The sequence below is a fragment of the Moschus berezovskii genome, chromosome 16, assembly GCF_049115385.1.
Source record: "Moschus berezovskii isolate FMDL1 chromosome 16, NW_MosBer_1.0, whole genome shotgun sequence".
Taxonomy (NCBI): Eukaryota; Metazoa; Chordata; class Mammalia; order Artiodactyla; family Moschidae; genus Moschus; species Moschus berezovskii.
Window position 1 is genome coordinate 27,406,468 of NC_142475.1, and position 16,654 is coordinate 27,423,121.

The following is a 16,654-nucleotide window of genomic DNA, read 5'->3' on the forward strand; positions in this document are numbered from 1 at the left end:
TTTTAAAATTATAGTTCATTAAAAAAAAAAAGGAAATGGAAAGAAATAAATTTGAAGCTAGGAATACATCAATCTATGAGGAAGTAAAATGTTCCCTAAAATACATTTTTTTCATGTGTAAAATTGATTTGCAGATTCTATAGAAATTTAGCTAATGCAAATATTTAATAATCCCTTTTAAATATCCTGGTGGTTGTTGTTCAGTTACTAAGTTGTCTGACTCTTTGCGACCCCATGGTCTGCAGCAATCCAGGCCGCCTTCACTATCTCCTGGAGTCTGCTCAAACTCATGTCTATTGAGTCGGTGATGCCATATCCTATCACAGACACGAAGTTAAAAGCTTTGTTAATGTTTACATCGGTTGGAAACTCAAGAATAGTTATAGATTATCAAATACCGAGAAATAAATCAATGTTAATTTATACGACTATAAGTTAAACTGCATTTGACAATACCTATATTCATGACTAGTGCTATGAATATGCATAAAACCAGGTTACAATCTAAGATTTTCTCCATGCTTCATGTCAAAGATTAACTATAGGCTTCGATAACAGGTATAACTAGTGAGGTGTGGGGGTTTACTGTATAAAGAGCTATATTTTAGTTTGTTGAAATAGAATTTGTTGTCTCAGGAGGCTTTAAAAATAGCTAAGGAAAGAAGGGAAGCAGAAGGCAAGGGAGAAAGGGAAAGATATATTCAACTGAATGCAGAGTTCCAGAGAATAGCAAAGAGAGATAAGAAGGCCTTCTTAAATGAACAATGCAAAGAAATAGAGGCAAACAATAGAATGGGAAAGACTAGAGATCTCTTCAAGAAAACTGGAGATTTCAAGGGAATATTTCATGCAAGGATGGGCAAGATAGTGGACAGAAAAGGTAATGACAGAAGAAGAGATAAAAAAGAGATGACAAGAATACACAGAAGACTTAAATAAGAAAGGTCTTTATGACCCAAATAACCATGATGGTGTGGTCACTCACCTAGGGTCTGACATCCTAGAGTCTGAAGTCAGCTTTCAGTTCAGTTCAGGTCAGTTCAGTTCAGTCGCTCAGTCGTGTCCGACTCTTTGTGACCCCATGAATCGCAGCATGCCAGGCCTCCCTGTCCATCACCAACTCCCGGAGTGGGCAGTGACTGTAGCCATGAAATTAAAACACACTTGCTCCTTGGAAGGAAAGCTATGACAAACTAGATACCTTATTAAAAAGCAGAACATCGCTTTGCCGACAAAGGTTTGTAGTACCAAATTTAAAGGATATTTTCTTAGTTTTATGTTGTATGTAACTGGATATTTTCTATGTTTATCATCACCTACACTAAGTAAATCAGTGAATGAAAAATAAAGCAAGCAGAAGACCAACAGCTTGGTTGTGGCTTGCAGATATAATTAAGGGGCTGCATAAACAGGAAAAGTGTTTTGTGTCTCTAGAATCACTAGATCTACCTGATAATTTTCCATAGGTCTTGGTAATGTTACATGTAGCAGATACTGAATAAACGTTTAGTAAGCAGAGACATTACTTTGCCAACAAAGGTCCGTCTAGTCAAGGCTATGGTTTTTCCCGTGGTCATGTATGGATGTGACAGTTGGACTGTGAAGAAAGCTGATCACTGAAGAATTGATGCTTTTGAACTGTGGTGCTGGAGAAGACTCTTGAGAGTCCCTTGGACTGCAAGGAGATTCAACCAGTCCATTCTAAAGATCAATCCTGGGTGTTCATTGGAGGGACTGATGCTAAAGCTGAAACTGCAATACTTTGGCCACCTCATGCGACGAGTTGACTCACTGGAAAAGAGTCTGATGCTGGGCGGGATTGGGGGTGGGAGGAGATGGGGACGACAGAGAATGAGATGGCTGGATGGCATCAACGACTCGATGGACATGAGTTTGAGTGAACTCCGGGAGTTGGTGATGGACAGGGAGGCCTGGCGTGCTGTGATCCATGGGGGTCGCAAAGAGTCAGACACGACTGAGTGACTGAACTGAACTGAACTGAACTGAAGTAATGAAAATGAATGTATTTCATGTTTATAGTCATAAAATACTTGAACACTCTAACTGGAATTTTTCATATATTGAATCTCAGCATCAATCTTCAAAAAAATCTATAATGACATGTGAGACAACAGCCTTTCTATAGACCTCAGAATTCCATCAGAAATTCTGTAACGTTCTTTTATATTTTATGTGTGTGCATACTAAGGTGCTTCAGTCGTGTCCAACTGTTTGAGACCACATGGACTGTAGCCCACCAGGCTCCTCTGTCCATGGCTTTCTCCAGACAAGAATACTGGAATGGGTTGCCATGTCTTCCTCCAGGGGATCTTCCTGACCAAAGGATTGAACCCATGTCTCCTGCATCTCCTACATTGGCAGACAGGTTCTTTACCAGTAGTGCCACCTGGGAAGCCCATGTTTTATGTACATGTGCTTAACTTAATTATAGTTTTTTTAATGGTCTATTAGAATAGCAAATAAATGCTATATTTATCTCCAAAGAATAAATACAGCAGTAGAGATTTAGGAAATTAAACTAAAAAGCCTTAGAATGTTCTCATTCAGTTCAGTTCAGTTCAGTTGCTCAGTCGTGTTTGATTCTTTGCAAACCCATGAATCATAGCACGCCAGGCCTCCCTGTCCATCACCAACTCCCGGAGTTCACTCAAACTCATGTCCATTGAGTCGGTGATGCCATCCAGCCATCTCATTCTCTGTTGTCCCCTTTTCCTCCTGCCCCCAATCCCTCCCAGCATCTGAGTCTTTTCTTTTCCAGTGAGTCAACTCTTCCCATGAGGTGGCCAAAGTATTGGAGTTTCAGCTTTAGCATCAGTCCTTCCAATGAACACCCAGGACTGATCTCCTTTAGAATGGGCTGGTTGGATCTCCTTGCAGTCCAAGGGACTCTCAAGAGTCTTCTCCAATACCACAGTTCAAAAGCATCAATTCTTCAGTGCTCATTAAATCATCTTAAGTGTTTTTTCCCAGTGCATTCCTGCAGCAACACAGAAGGCCAGGTACAAGTTTTAATGTCCCTGCTATTTGTAGATGTTGACATTATAGAAAAGTAGTGGAATCAAGCTCATGTGTTCCAGTTCTGCAGAATTATTAACACTATATTCAGCATCAACAAGGGTCTGATCTAGACAGTGCCTCCAGTTTGGTTTCGGTTCCTGTACAGGACCATATGATGCTGATTTTAAAACTCTTTAGTTTCCCATGCCTGCTGTTTCTGAAGGTTATACTGGTTCATAACCGAAAGTCAGTTGATCCCTTCATAGATGTTAACTGAAATCACTTACATATTACATCTTCTTGTAGGTTTTAGTTAAAACAGGTGATCCTTTTATTAACAACTTTCATTTACCAGCCAGTTTGTGTACTGCTGCTGCTGCTGCGTCACTTCAGTCATTTCCGACTCTGTGCGACCCCAGACACAACTAAATGTTTTGTCTATTATTCAAATTATTTTTTGCATCATTTTCTCTTTCTGAGGTAGCTATCACTTGGACTTTTTTTTTTAACACATAAAGAAACTTAGATTAAGAAAAAACTTAATAACTTGACCACAGACAGCTGTCTTTAGTACCCTTCATGGCACATTGTAGACATGGCTTCTTCCACTGAGCCCTCTCTCTCCTTGCTTTGTAGGCCAGACTTAGTCCCAACTTGCATTTATGAACTTGTCTTAACTCCTGATCCCCAAGTTTGTTGGCTTAAATCAGATTTCCTTTGACTTTGGGTATTATTAGGAGGGCCTCACTTCTGGCTTCTAGCTCATTAACTTTTTTCATCCAATTCTACCACTGTTTTTTTTTTTTTTTTCTTTTTTTTGGTCAAATAATATGTGCATTTATTCAATAGATACTTATCAAGATACCTCCACAAATCACACCCAGGGAACACAAAGATGAATAAGGCACAGCCCCTGTCCCTGGGGAGTTGACAGGGCCATGGGAACACAGACAAGTAAACAGGTGATAAAGGTCATTTACATAATTAAGTATACTACAGATATCAAAAACAGAAGTTACAAAGGATGGCTTTGTTTTAAGGTAAATGCAGGGTAAAAAACTGTACATACTCCCTATGTAAAAATATTTAAATAATCATATAAATATTGATAAACAGTATGAAAAATATTAACAGATTTGCCTCTGTGCGTTGGGATAATGCATGATTATTTTTTCCTTAGCAGTTAACTTGCAAAATTTTCTCTATCAAAATACATAATTCTGTAACGCTACACACACACACACACACACACACACACACACACATGCTTCATACATAGTTTCATTTAACTGACAACTTTTAGAGGTAGACTTTACTTATAATTTTTAAAAGTGTTCAACTTCCTATCTTTATTTTTGAATGGATTACAAAATACAAATCATATGGTTCCAAAATCCTCACAACAATAAGAAGTAGACTTATTTTAGTGAGAAAAGCAAGATGGGAAATAATATGTATAATATGTAATGTTTTGTATAAGAAAGAAGAACCATAAAAACATGTTTATTGTATTTGCTTATTTTACATAAATAATACACAGAACTTAATAAAAATAGTTAAATCCAGTGTGAAGACTGGGGATGGTGATGTAATCTACCACTGTTTTTATAGTTTAAAAAGATGCCACTGCTCCCCATCTGTGGTTAGAAACAAAGTGTCCAGATGTCTGGAACTTGGGAGTTGATTAAAAAAGTGAATCATCCAATAAATAAGAAAGATGGGAATGTAGTTTTCTTTTCTCTCATGGTTTAACTAGGGGAGAGGTTGATGAACATAGCTTCTGTGTTAGGATTGGATGTTGTATTCTAGGCATGAGCACATTTCTCATAAACCTTCTTACTTGGGAAGCCTATTAGCATAATTTTTCATTTGCATTATGATCATGGGGCTAAGGTAAAGTAAAATTTGCTTTAAATAAAATATCCTTGCTAAGTTAACATTAAGTTATATTCTATTAATGCTCAGGTTAAATAGGTTCAATAGTGATTAAATTGGAATCACTGATATCCTGAGATTTATTGACAATTTACTGCTCTAGAGCAAAGTGTAGTATAATAATGCAATCTGTATAACAGTTGATTAAATATCTTCATCAAAAACTAAGAGTATATGATGGGGCTTGCCTCAATTTTAATATGTTAATTTAAAAGTCTGTTACCTTACTGTGGCTCTATTATTTCAATATCCTTTCATTAGCTTTTGTTATAGGAATTGGCTTTCTTTGCAGTAAATGTTCAATCAGTACAGTTTGGGGCTGTTATTGCATGAAAAACCACTATATTATTTTAACTATAGAAATAAGTTTGTTGAAAATGTGTTTAAAGTACTTAGACTTTCATACTCATAAAGTATAGCTAAGAAACAGATGGTAAAGAGACAGAAAAGTGTCAGCAGCCTCTCTCAGTGGGGTCTTATATCTGCACCTTGACAGGGAGACTCAAGGTCAGGTCCTCATATTTTGGGACTCAGAATGTCCCCATTCTGAAAATGGAAGAAAACTCTACTTAGTACAAACTGTTCGTTTCTTTTTGATTGCTTGTCTTAGACCAGTACAATTAATTCGACCATTATAAGAACAAAGGAAGGCCATGCAGATCTTGGTTACGCCTTCACTATCTTAGATCTAGTGATAGAGCCTTCTTTGAGGTTTTTGTTTGGGCTTCCCAGGTGGTGCTAGTGGTAAAGAACCTGCCCGCCAATTGAGGAGACATAAGAGATGTGGGTTCGATTCCTGGGTCGGGAAGAAACTCTGGAAGAGGACATGGCGAATCACTCTAGTATTCTTGCCTGGAGAATCCCATGGACAGGGTAGCCTGTGGGGCTCTGGTCCATAGGGGCGCAAAGAATCAGACAAGACCTAGCATGCACGCATGAGGCTTTTATTGAATGGGTAAATTTGACCGTTTTCTCTATTGATCTTCCTTTTGTATACTTTTGTGTTTCCCAGTGTTCTTTCACTCATGTTGACCAATTATACAATGTATATACTGGATTGTATTGAACAAAGTCTAATTCACGTGCTTCTTCCTTTTAGCCTTTATATGAAATGCTGCCCTCATCTCATGCCATTGACATAAACTGTCTCCTCACCTAATAACTATTTGTCTTTTAAGTGGTATCTTGGAACTCACTTCACATCAAGTAACTCACACTTAAGAGATATTTTAATGTCACTTAGATTATTTATCAGATTACATACTTTATTTGGCTTATAAATCTATTTACTAGTTTTCTTACCAATGATGATATTTTCTAAGATTGTCCTCAAATTCTGGAAGTTATATTTTGTTCAGAGTCTACAACAGACTTTTTGCCACTACACATAATGGCAAGGTAACATTTTATAAAGTAATAAATGAAGTCATATGGACATAAACATTAGTTCCTTAATGAATAGACAAAATTTGTCTCTAGAGCATATCATCTAAAAGTTTTTCTTTTTTTTTTTTTTTGAACAGAGGAAAATTTATGCGTCGAACCTGGACTGGTCACTTATGATAATATACATGCTACAATTCCATTCTCTCCAATCATTCCACCTTCACCCTCTCCCACAGAGTCCCAAAGACTGTTCTAAATGCCTATGTCTCTTTTGCAGTCTCTTATACAGGGTTCAGGTTACCATTTTTCTAAATTCCATATATATGCGTTAATATACGGTATTGATGTTCTTCTTTCTGGCTTACTTCACTCTGTATAATTGGCTCCAATTTCATCCACCTCATTAAAACTGATTCAAATGCATTCTTTTTGATGGCTGAGAAATACTCCATTGTGTATATGTAAGTTTTTCAAGTCAGTTTGCTCTCTATAATGAGGGTGAATTTCTCAATCAAATTTTTCTTGTTACTGGTTGGAGATAGAATATAAATGAACTGGGCAGTGTTCTTGCCTATTGACTGCTTGTATTTTGAAGGGCTTTGAATCAAGTATGACGTGAGTGATTGAGTGTAGTTAGAATGAATATTCTGCATCCAGTCAGATTCTTATCTTATTCTTCCTCCAAAGACACAGTATTCTTTAGTTCTGCGAGAGAACCTCATGACAGCTAGAAACTTAATTTTAAAAATATCATCAAAGAACATATGGGTAGGTTCAAATAACCATATCTATCTAGAGTTATAAATAATCACAAATGTGAATCACTGGATGCAGTTCATAAGAACATGATTGTTGTGATAGCCCCTGCTTTTGCTATGAGCACTATAAAACTGTCTATTAATAAAAAGTAGGAAAATCAGAAGCTTTATCCTCATTAGTGAAGGCTCTAGGACCAACAGAAAAAGTTAAACCCAAATAAAATACCTGTGACATGAATATCTTTATTACTTTGTCATCATCTTAGATCTAATCATCTAATTAGAGTCTTCTTAGAGAATTCAAATTTGTAAAATTTTCTTTCTCATCTTTGACTATATTTTAATATTTCATAGTTATGTCAATGAACATTTTTAAGGGTTCAGTTTTTCTGCTATTAAAATCCTTAAAATATTTATCTTTGATTATTTTAAATTATAAGTCACATATAATACTCATGCTAGTCTGGGTTACTTTTGATCAGAGAGTAGGATTTGGGATATAATTCTGCAACAGTGTGCATCAGTTTTTGCTGGCAAGAATTTCTTCTGATATTATAGTCCCTCTTTTCCTTTTGAGATGTGACCCTCTAATTTTATCAATACTGATAGCTCTTGGCTTTGATACATGTTCCAGACTTTGAAAATCAAACTTTAAAGTTGTTAGTTCAACAATGATTAATCATGATTTAATCTAGCCTGAAGAATTTTGTTGGAAATATTTGGAAAAATATGCTGTCTTCATTCAGAAGAGATTTACATAAGTGTAGATTCTTTCTTCTATGTGGAAAGATTATTAGTTAAAAATTGGGCCACAAATGACATGATTTAAAACAGCACACTGAAAGAGTCTCATCATTTCTGTGTGTCAGAAGTTTGGACACGACTAAGCCAGGTCCTTTTCTTCAGGATCTTACAGGGCTACAGTTATGATATTGGCCAGGGCAGTGGTGTCATCTGAAGCTCAGCTAGGGAAGGGTCCATGTCCAAGCTCATGTGACTGGTAGCAGAAAACTGAACCCACATGATTATCTCATGGAGTCAGGGTTTGAAAGGTTTAATAAGCTAGAGGGAAGTAAAAAAGAAATTAAAAAAAAAAATGTATCAAGGTGGCTCATCTACCCCAACCATCTAAATTTGTGACTGAAAGTTCAGGTAGTTGCTTCAAAGTGGCCAGATTTTATCCAGGATTTTAAAAAGTAGTTCTGAACTATTTCGTCACACTTTGCAAGACTTGGCAGAGGTGAAAAGATTATGTCACAAAGATCTATATCTCACAGTCATACGGAAACAGATCATCCCCAGGACTTTCCATAACATACAAGCAAACAAGAATGGTATACACTACAAGTCTCAACTGTGTTCATCAAAAACAACAACAACAAACTACTCTTTGTTATTAAAGGGACTTCCCAGGTGGTGCTAGTGTTAAAGAACCTGCTAGCCAATGCAGGAGACATAAGAAATGTGGGTTCGATCCCTGGGTTGGGAAGGCCCCCTGGAGGAAAGCAAGCATGGCACCCACTCCAGTATTCTTGCCTGGAGAATCCCATGGACAGAGGAGCCTGGAGGGCTACAGGGTCCATAGGGCCACAAAGAGTTGGACATGACTGAAGTAACTTAGCATACACTATCTTATGAATGTATTGTGTGCTTTCTCTATATATTTAGATATGCATATGGTACCTGCAAGCTGTGTAGGTGCTCTTTCAAGGTCAGCATTTAGGAGCTCACACACTTCTGGCCCCATCCCCAAAATAGCACGTGGATGTTGTTTCAGGTCAAGTTTTCTAGCAGCAGAGCTTAGGGAAGAGGCTTTTGTGAAAGAATTTATTGAGAAGTGCTTTTATAAGGAAAAGATGGGAGAAGACAGGAGAAGATAGGAAAGACGGAGAAGAATATTAAGCCATGTTGTGCCCTGGGAAAGAAACTGCACTACAAGTCCATCCACCTCGAGAAGGGGTTCTGCCTTTGGTAGCCCTGTTGATTGTCAGTCATTCAGGGCCAGCTGTTAGGTGTTGGGGCACAGGTAAATTCTCTGGAGAAGGGGGATGCTATGAACCTTAGTGGACAACATGCGAAGCCATAGGCAGATGGGTACATCTCCTTGGGGAAAGCCATCCAACATCACTGACCAGAAGTATGCATTACCTAGTCTCATGATGAAAGAAAGAAAGTGAAAATGAAAGTTATTCAGTCATGTCCGACTCTTTGCGACCCCATGGACTGTATAGAGGGTCCAGAATTCTCCAGGCCAGAATACTGGAGTGGGTAGATTTTCTCTTCTCCAGGGGATCTTCCCAACCCAGGGAATGAACCTGTCTCCTGCATTGCAGGCAGCTTCTTTACGAGCTGAGCCACAAAGAAAGCCATGTCTCATTATACTGTCAGTTTCTCTTCTTGGTTTCTGGGGCAAGTGGAAACATGATTGCTCCCTGTAATGTATATGGTATTTTAGACTCTAAGTAAAAGGGAGACTTTACTAGGCATCCCATGGAATGCCAAGAAAATGCCAAGCAAACTTACAAATGAAGCGAAGGACATCAGTTGGAAAAAAAATGCATAATATCATGCAGGTGAATTGAATTTTCATAGGTAAATGATATACATGTAGATATTGATGGGTTACAAAATAATCAAGATTATTTTAATCACAAAGTTAGACTATAGATGAGGTCATAATTTCATCTTGGCAACGGTGAGAAATTAAGTATTGATCAGTGAGGTGCTGCAAAAAAGAAGCGTTAGTGGTTGTGGAAGAGAGGGAGACAGAGAGAGAAAAAATAGTTTAAAAGTAAATAGTGATAGCAAAAAGCAAAGGGCCTAAATCAAATGAACAAGAAATTGAAAAATCAATCCTTGTGTAATTGAGTTGACTGTGGACAGGTAAATGGTATAGAAAAAAAACTAAGATAGCCAACAGTTTTTTAGGTCACTGTTTTTTTAACTATAAACTCCTAGCATCCTCACACATGCGTTTATTCTCTAAACATTATCTTAACTTTAAAGCATTTGCATATGCTCACCTCTTTTCTTTTGACTTTTTTCCTCTATACACCATTCTTCCTCTTGGATATCTCTTCCTTCTTTTCAGATTTGAGCTTGTACAGCAGTAGTTTCTTCTAGAATCTTCCTTGACCACTTAAGTTCTGGTTAACGGTGCTTCTCTTGGGTTCTTCCATAGCATATGTACATACCACAGAACACATTCCTAGACTTTATTTTAATAGTACTTTTGTGAATCTGGGTTATGATTCTGTAAAGACAGAAAGCATTGCTTTTCAGTTTACCTGTACTTAACATGGAGGCAGGCACATAATTTATACTCAATCATTTATACTTAAATTATACTTAACATTTAATTGAATAGATAATTCAATGGTCAAGCTAATTAAACTGAAATAATCTTATGTATTGGGATGGGATATTTTCCAATTTTGTATTCAAAAAGTGTTAATAAAATTACAGTTATCATTGATGCAGATATTTCAGGTTATCAATGTGCATGTTCAGATATGTCCAACTCTTGCGACCGCATGGACTGTAGCCCACCAAGCTCTCTGTCCATGGAATTCTCTGGCAAGAATACTAGAGTAGGTAGCCATTCCCTTCTCCAGGGGACCTTCCTGACCCAAGGATCAAACCTGGGGCTCCTGCATTGCAGGCAGATTTTTAGCTATCTGAGCCACCAGGAAAGCCCCAAAATTTTGGTTAGAGTGAATCCCAAAAAACCATTATATTAACTCATCATTAGAAACAGACAAACATACAAACAGAAGCAAAAGTAGGACTCAGAATTTATAGACATATAGAGAGTGAAGGAAATAAAACATTTAAATAAGAAAGATAAAAAGAATGCATTTGAGATTGAGGGGAAAATATGGAAGATACAGAGGAACATTCAGTTGGAGAGCCAAACAGTCTTAGGAATAACTGATTAAAAAGAGGTTAATTAGAGTGAGATAAGTAATACTGATAATAACAGCTGTCAGTCTCTTTGGTATTCAAAAACCAAATAACTGCTTTATCTTTATTAAGATACACAGAAGTTCTGATTCATTCCCATATTTTAGAGATATCTTAAAATTAAGACTTAATAAATTATTCTGAACATTTCCTTTCAAGTTGAATTTGGCTTCAGCGTTTATTTGAGTAGGTATAATTTATAATTAAAGCCAAAATGATGAAAAATATCTTCACACATGAAGAAAATTACCACTATTAATAGTACTCTAATTTTCAAAGTCTTCATGCTAATGATATGGCTGTAAGGGTCTAATGTAAGGACATAATACTACAAATTATAACTTGCGGTGTGTTCATAAATATTTACCTACTGGCTTTCAGGGGAAGGAGGGCAAAGACCTGGTTTGTGGTATTTGTAAAATTCTACTAATTTGGTAGGTGTACATACTCCTGTTATTGTTGCTTAGTTGCTAAGTTAAGTCTGACTCATTTGCAACCCCATGGACTTAGCCCACCCATTTCCTCTGTCCATGGGATTTTCCCCAAAAGAATACTGAGTGAGTTGCCATTTCCCTCTCCAAAGATCTTCTCAACCAAGAGATAGAACCCATGTCTTCTGTGTTGGCAGGAGGATTCTTTACCACTGAGTCACCAGGGAAGTCCATAAATACTCCTACTGTGGCCAGCTTCAAGGCACTGACTATCTATTTGCTCCATTCTATCTTTTCTAGAATGTTCATATAGAAAATTATCTTGATAGTAGAGATAATATCTCCTTTAAGAGCAAAGGGCAAATATACCTTTTGTCCAGTATAATGAAGACAATGCCTTCCGCCAGAACAAAGGTCAAGCATGCTTATTAGCTATTATAAAATATTCATGTTCTCTAAGCTCAGAGTTCCTCTCCCATAACCAACTTACTGCCTGTATAGCTATCATCTGACCCACTTTACAAAGTAATGTGGGAATTGTGGCTTAGGTAACAGTGCAGGAATGCTGATACTCCAGCTACTGTTATTGCTCTCTGTAATCCATCCTTCATTTCTGACCCAGGAGTCTTGACTTCTGTCAGCATCCATAAGATGACAGTCTAATTTATTGGCCGGGAAATAGGATAAAATCTCAGATCCCTCAGCGTTCATGACAATAGACTAATTATTACCTAGTAAAGCTGACAACTGAGACAATCTAGAACTATTATAATGTAGTTACTAAATACAATTGTTCAAGTTGTGTACTACATAGGCAAGTTTCTAGAACCATCGGTGTGACTTCATAATATTGGTATACTAGGATTAATGAGTGTCACAGACATTCTATTTGGATTAGTTCTGCAATGATATTTTCATTTGAAAAAATATTGTTGCAGAATTATAGACCTCTAGAAGAGATGGGAATACCAGACCGCCTGACCTGCCTCTTGAGAAACCTGTATGGAGGTCAGGAAGCAACAGTTAGAACTGGACATGGAACAACGGACTGGTTCCAAATAGGAAAAGGAGTACATCAAGGTTGTATATTGTCACCCTGCTTATTTAACTTCTATGCAGAGTACATCATGAGGAACGCTGAGCTGGAAGAAGCACAAGTTGGAATCAAGATTGCTGGGAGAAATATCAATAACCTCAGATATGCAGATGACACCACCCTTATGGCAGAAAGTGAAGAGGAACTCAAAAGCCTCTTGATGAAAGTGGAAGAGGAAAGTGAAAAGGTTGGCTTGAAGCTCAACATTCAGAAAACGAAGATCATGGCATCTGGTCCCATCACTTCATGGGAAATAGATGGGGTAACAGTGGAAACAGTGTCAGACTTTATTTTGGGGGGCTCCAAAATCACTGTGGATGCTGATTGCAGCCATGAAATTAAGAGACGCTTACTCCTTGGAAGGAAAGTTATGACCAACCTAGATAGTATATTAAAAAACAGAGACATTACTTTGCCAACAAAGGTCCGTCTGGTCAAGACTATGGTTTTTCTAGTGGTCATGTATGGATGTGAGAGTTGGACTGTGAAGAAAGCTGATCGCTGAAGAATTGATGCTTTTGAACTGTGATGCTGGAGAAGACTCTTGAGAGTCCCTTGGACTGCTAGGAGATCCAACCAGTCCATTCTAAAGGAGATCAATCCTGGGTGTTCATTGGAAGGACTGAAGCTAAAGCTGAAACTCCAATCCTTTGGCCACCTCATACAATGAGTTGACTCACTGGAAAAGACTCCGAAAGTTGGTGATGGACAGGGAGGCCTGGCGTGCTGTGATTCATGGGGTCACAAAGAGTTGGACACGACTGAGTGACTGAACTGAACTGAGAAGTATTCTATGCAGAAGGCAATGACAACCCACTCCAGTGTTCTTGTCTGGAGAATCCCAGGGACGGGGGAGCCTGGTGGGCTGCCGTCTGTGGGGTCACACAGAGTTAGACACGACTGAAGAGACTTAGAAGCAGAAGCAGAAGTATCCTATAGTATTCTATGGCCTATTTTTATCATCTATATGTCCTAGCACTAATGGGATTCACCAGAAATTCTACTTGGATTTTTTTTAAGACTTTTTTACAGAGCAGTTTTAAATTCCTCGCAAACAGTGAGAAGATAAGAGATTTCCCATATATCCCTTCCTTCACACACATACAGCCCACCCCAACTTTCAACAACTCTCATTAGAGTGGTACACTTGTTACAATGGATGAATGTATACTGACAAGTCAGTGTCACCTAAAGTTTGTAGTTTACATTAGAATTCACTCTCATGTTGAAGATTCTATAGGATTAGACACATGTACAAAAACATGTATCCATCATTGTATTGTCATACAATGTTAGAGTAGTTTCACTTCCCTAAAATTCTTCTATGCTCCAACTAATGTCTTTCCCCACAAATCCCGAGAGACCACTGATCTTTTCATGATCTTCATAGATTTGTTTCTTTCAGTATGTTATATAGTTGAAATCATATAGTATGTAGCTTTTTACAATTGACTTCTTTTTCTTATGGTTTTCCAGGTGGTGCTAGTAGTAAAGAATCTGCCTGCCAATGCAGGAAGTGTAAGAGACGTGGGTTTGATCCCTGGAACCAGAAGATCTGTAGGAGAAGGGCATGGCAACCCACTCCAGTATGCTTGCCTGGAGAATTCCATGTGCAGAGAAGCCTGGCGGGCGACAGTCCATAGGGTTGCAAAGACCCTAGGACAAAAACCAAAAAGTTTTTTTGTGATATATATGCTAACTTAGCAATATATCATAGGGTTGCAAAGAACCTTTTAGAAGACTCTTGAGAGTCCCTTGGACTGCAAGGAGATCCAACCAGTCCATCCTAAAGGAAATCAGTCCTGAATATTCATTGGAAGGACTGATGCTGAAGCTGAAACTCCAATACTTTGACCACCTGATGCGAAGAACTGACTCATTTGAAAAGATGCTGATACTGGGAAAGATTGAAGGCGGGAGAAGAAGGGGATGACAGAGGATGAGATGGTTGGATGGCATCTCTGACACAATGGACATGAGTTTGAATAAACTCTGGGAGTTGGTGAGGGAAGGGGAGGCCTGGTGTGCTGCAATCCATGGGGTCGCAAAGAGTCAGACACTGCTGAGCGACTGAATAGAACTGATACATTTAAAATCCCTCCATATCATTTCATGGCTTAATAACCCATTTTTTTCTTTTTAATGAGAATAATATTTCATTATCTGAGTGTACCACAGTTTAATTATCTGTTCACCTACTGAAGGACATCTTGATTGTTCCCAAGTGTTGGCAATTATGAATTAAGCTGCTTTAAATATCTATGTACAACTCCTTTGGGTAAATACCAAGGAGAGTGATTGGTAAGAATACATTTAGTTTTGCAAGAAACGGCCAAACCACCTTCCAAAGTGGCTGCACAATTTTGTATTCTTATTCATCGAATAAGTTTTCTTATTATTCCACATCCTTATTAGCATTTGTTGTTGTCAGTGTTTTTAATTTTGGTTATTGATATATGTCCAGTGATATCTCTCTATTTTAATTTGTGATTTAATGATGACATATTATAGAGGATCTTTTCATATACTTATTTGCCATCCGTGTATCTTCCTTGGGGAGGTATCTCTTCAAATCTTTTAATTCAGGTTTTATATTTTTTTCTTGTTAATTTTGAAACAGTGCTTTGTATATTTTGGATAATAGTCCTTTATCATGTAAGGATTTTACATTTGAGCATGCATACAATTAATGAGAGTCCAAAAATTGAGAGAGCCACACTTATTTATCATTATGGTAACATTTAATGAGATATGCTAACTCTGTTGATCTGTTAATTTTAGAAACATTTTCATATGTTATAAAACATATGAAAACATATGGTGTCTAATATAGCAACTTATTTTCACATGAATTCTGGATTTTTAGATCTTACTACTGTTCTTTGAAGCTAAAAATTAAAAAATAAAGTAAAATTCTCTTTCCTTGAAATTACAGTGAGAAGACAGACATATAAAATAAAACAAATATCTAAGGCAATAAAGTAGTAACATGAATGAAGTAAGTCAGGTATGTGAGAAACAATTGAGAGTTTTCTCAAGAGAAGTGAGCTGAAAAAGGGTCTGGGTTCTAAGCACAGTGTGTTGATTGGAAAAAAGTGCACAACCTAGAAGTTTACAATTCTGCTTTCTTTGGTGCACATAGTGAAGACTTAAGCCCAGGAAACAACCTCTCAGCTCCAAGGCACTGTTCTGAAGAGGTAAGGGAGGAGCCAGGATGTAAACAAAAAACAGGTAGCATCAAAAGATTACTGCTGGAAAGAAAATCCAGATCTCTCAAGTCAGTGAATTCAACATTTTTCTATGTATGGGGAGATGTGAGAATTTGGACTCATTGAAATCATTATTTTGATTTGTACCTTAACTATCTAGGGCCAGTATCCTGTTTTCTCCACCCTAAACCCCCTAAGTGTGCAACTTTGTAGGTGGCGGCAGGGGCTAATGGCTTTATGGCTACAATATCTTTTGCTTAATTGATATGAAATTTTTTGTACACAAAAGTATCATAATACTTAGCTATAGCTACTTGTTTCTATGGTCATTTTAGTTTCAAGAGAAGCCAGAAATTCAGTCTTTGGTGTAAACATTTCAAATTTTAGAATGTGAAGAAACAAGATGTAGATCAAACAAATCTGTGGACACAGTCCTTTCAGTCATATTCCGCAGCTTTTATTTAACAACTATTTGCAAAACAGTATAATGTGGACTATAATAGAGGTATATGCAAAGTATGATGGTAACATGGAAAAGTTAAATATAAAAGGTAATCTTTGAAGCATTCATCTTTGGAAGGATTTGTAAGGACATTCCTTAGCATTGCTGAAATAAGGCAAAGGGAAAAGCATATGGAAAGCATGGAGGCCTGAGAAGACTTTCCCATATTTGCGGAACTATTTATGGTCCAGTGTGTCTGGAATACAAAGCTCCAGAAAACCCATATGGAGTATAACTAATGGATAGAGAGTGGTAGTTGTTTTTGATCATATTGGCACAGCCAATTCATGAGTGTCCTTGAATGCCTTGTTTAGGAGCACATTCTAAGTGATGAGGAGGCATTAGAGCATTTTAAG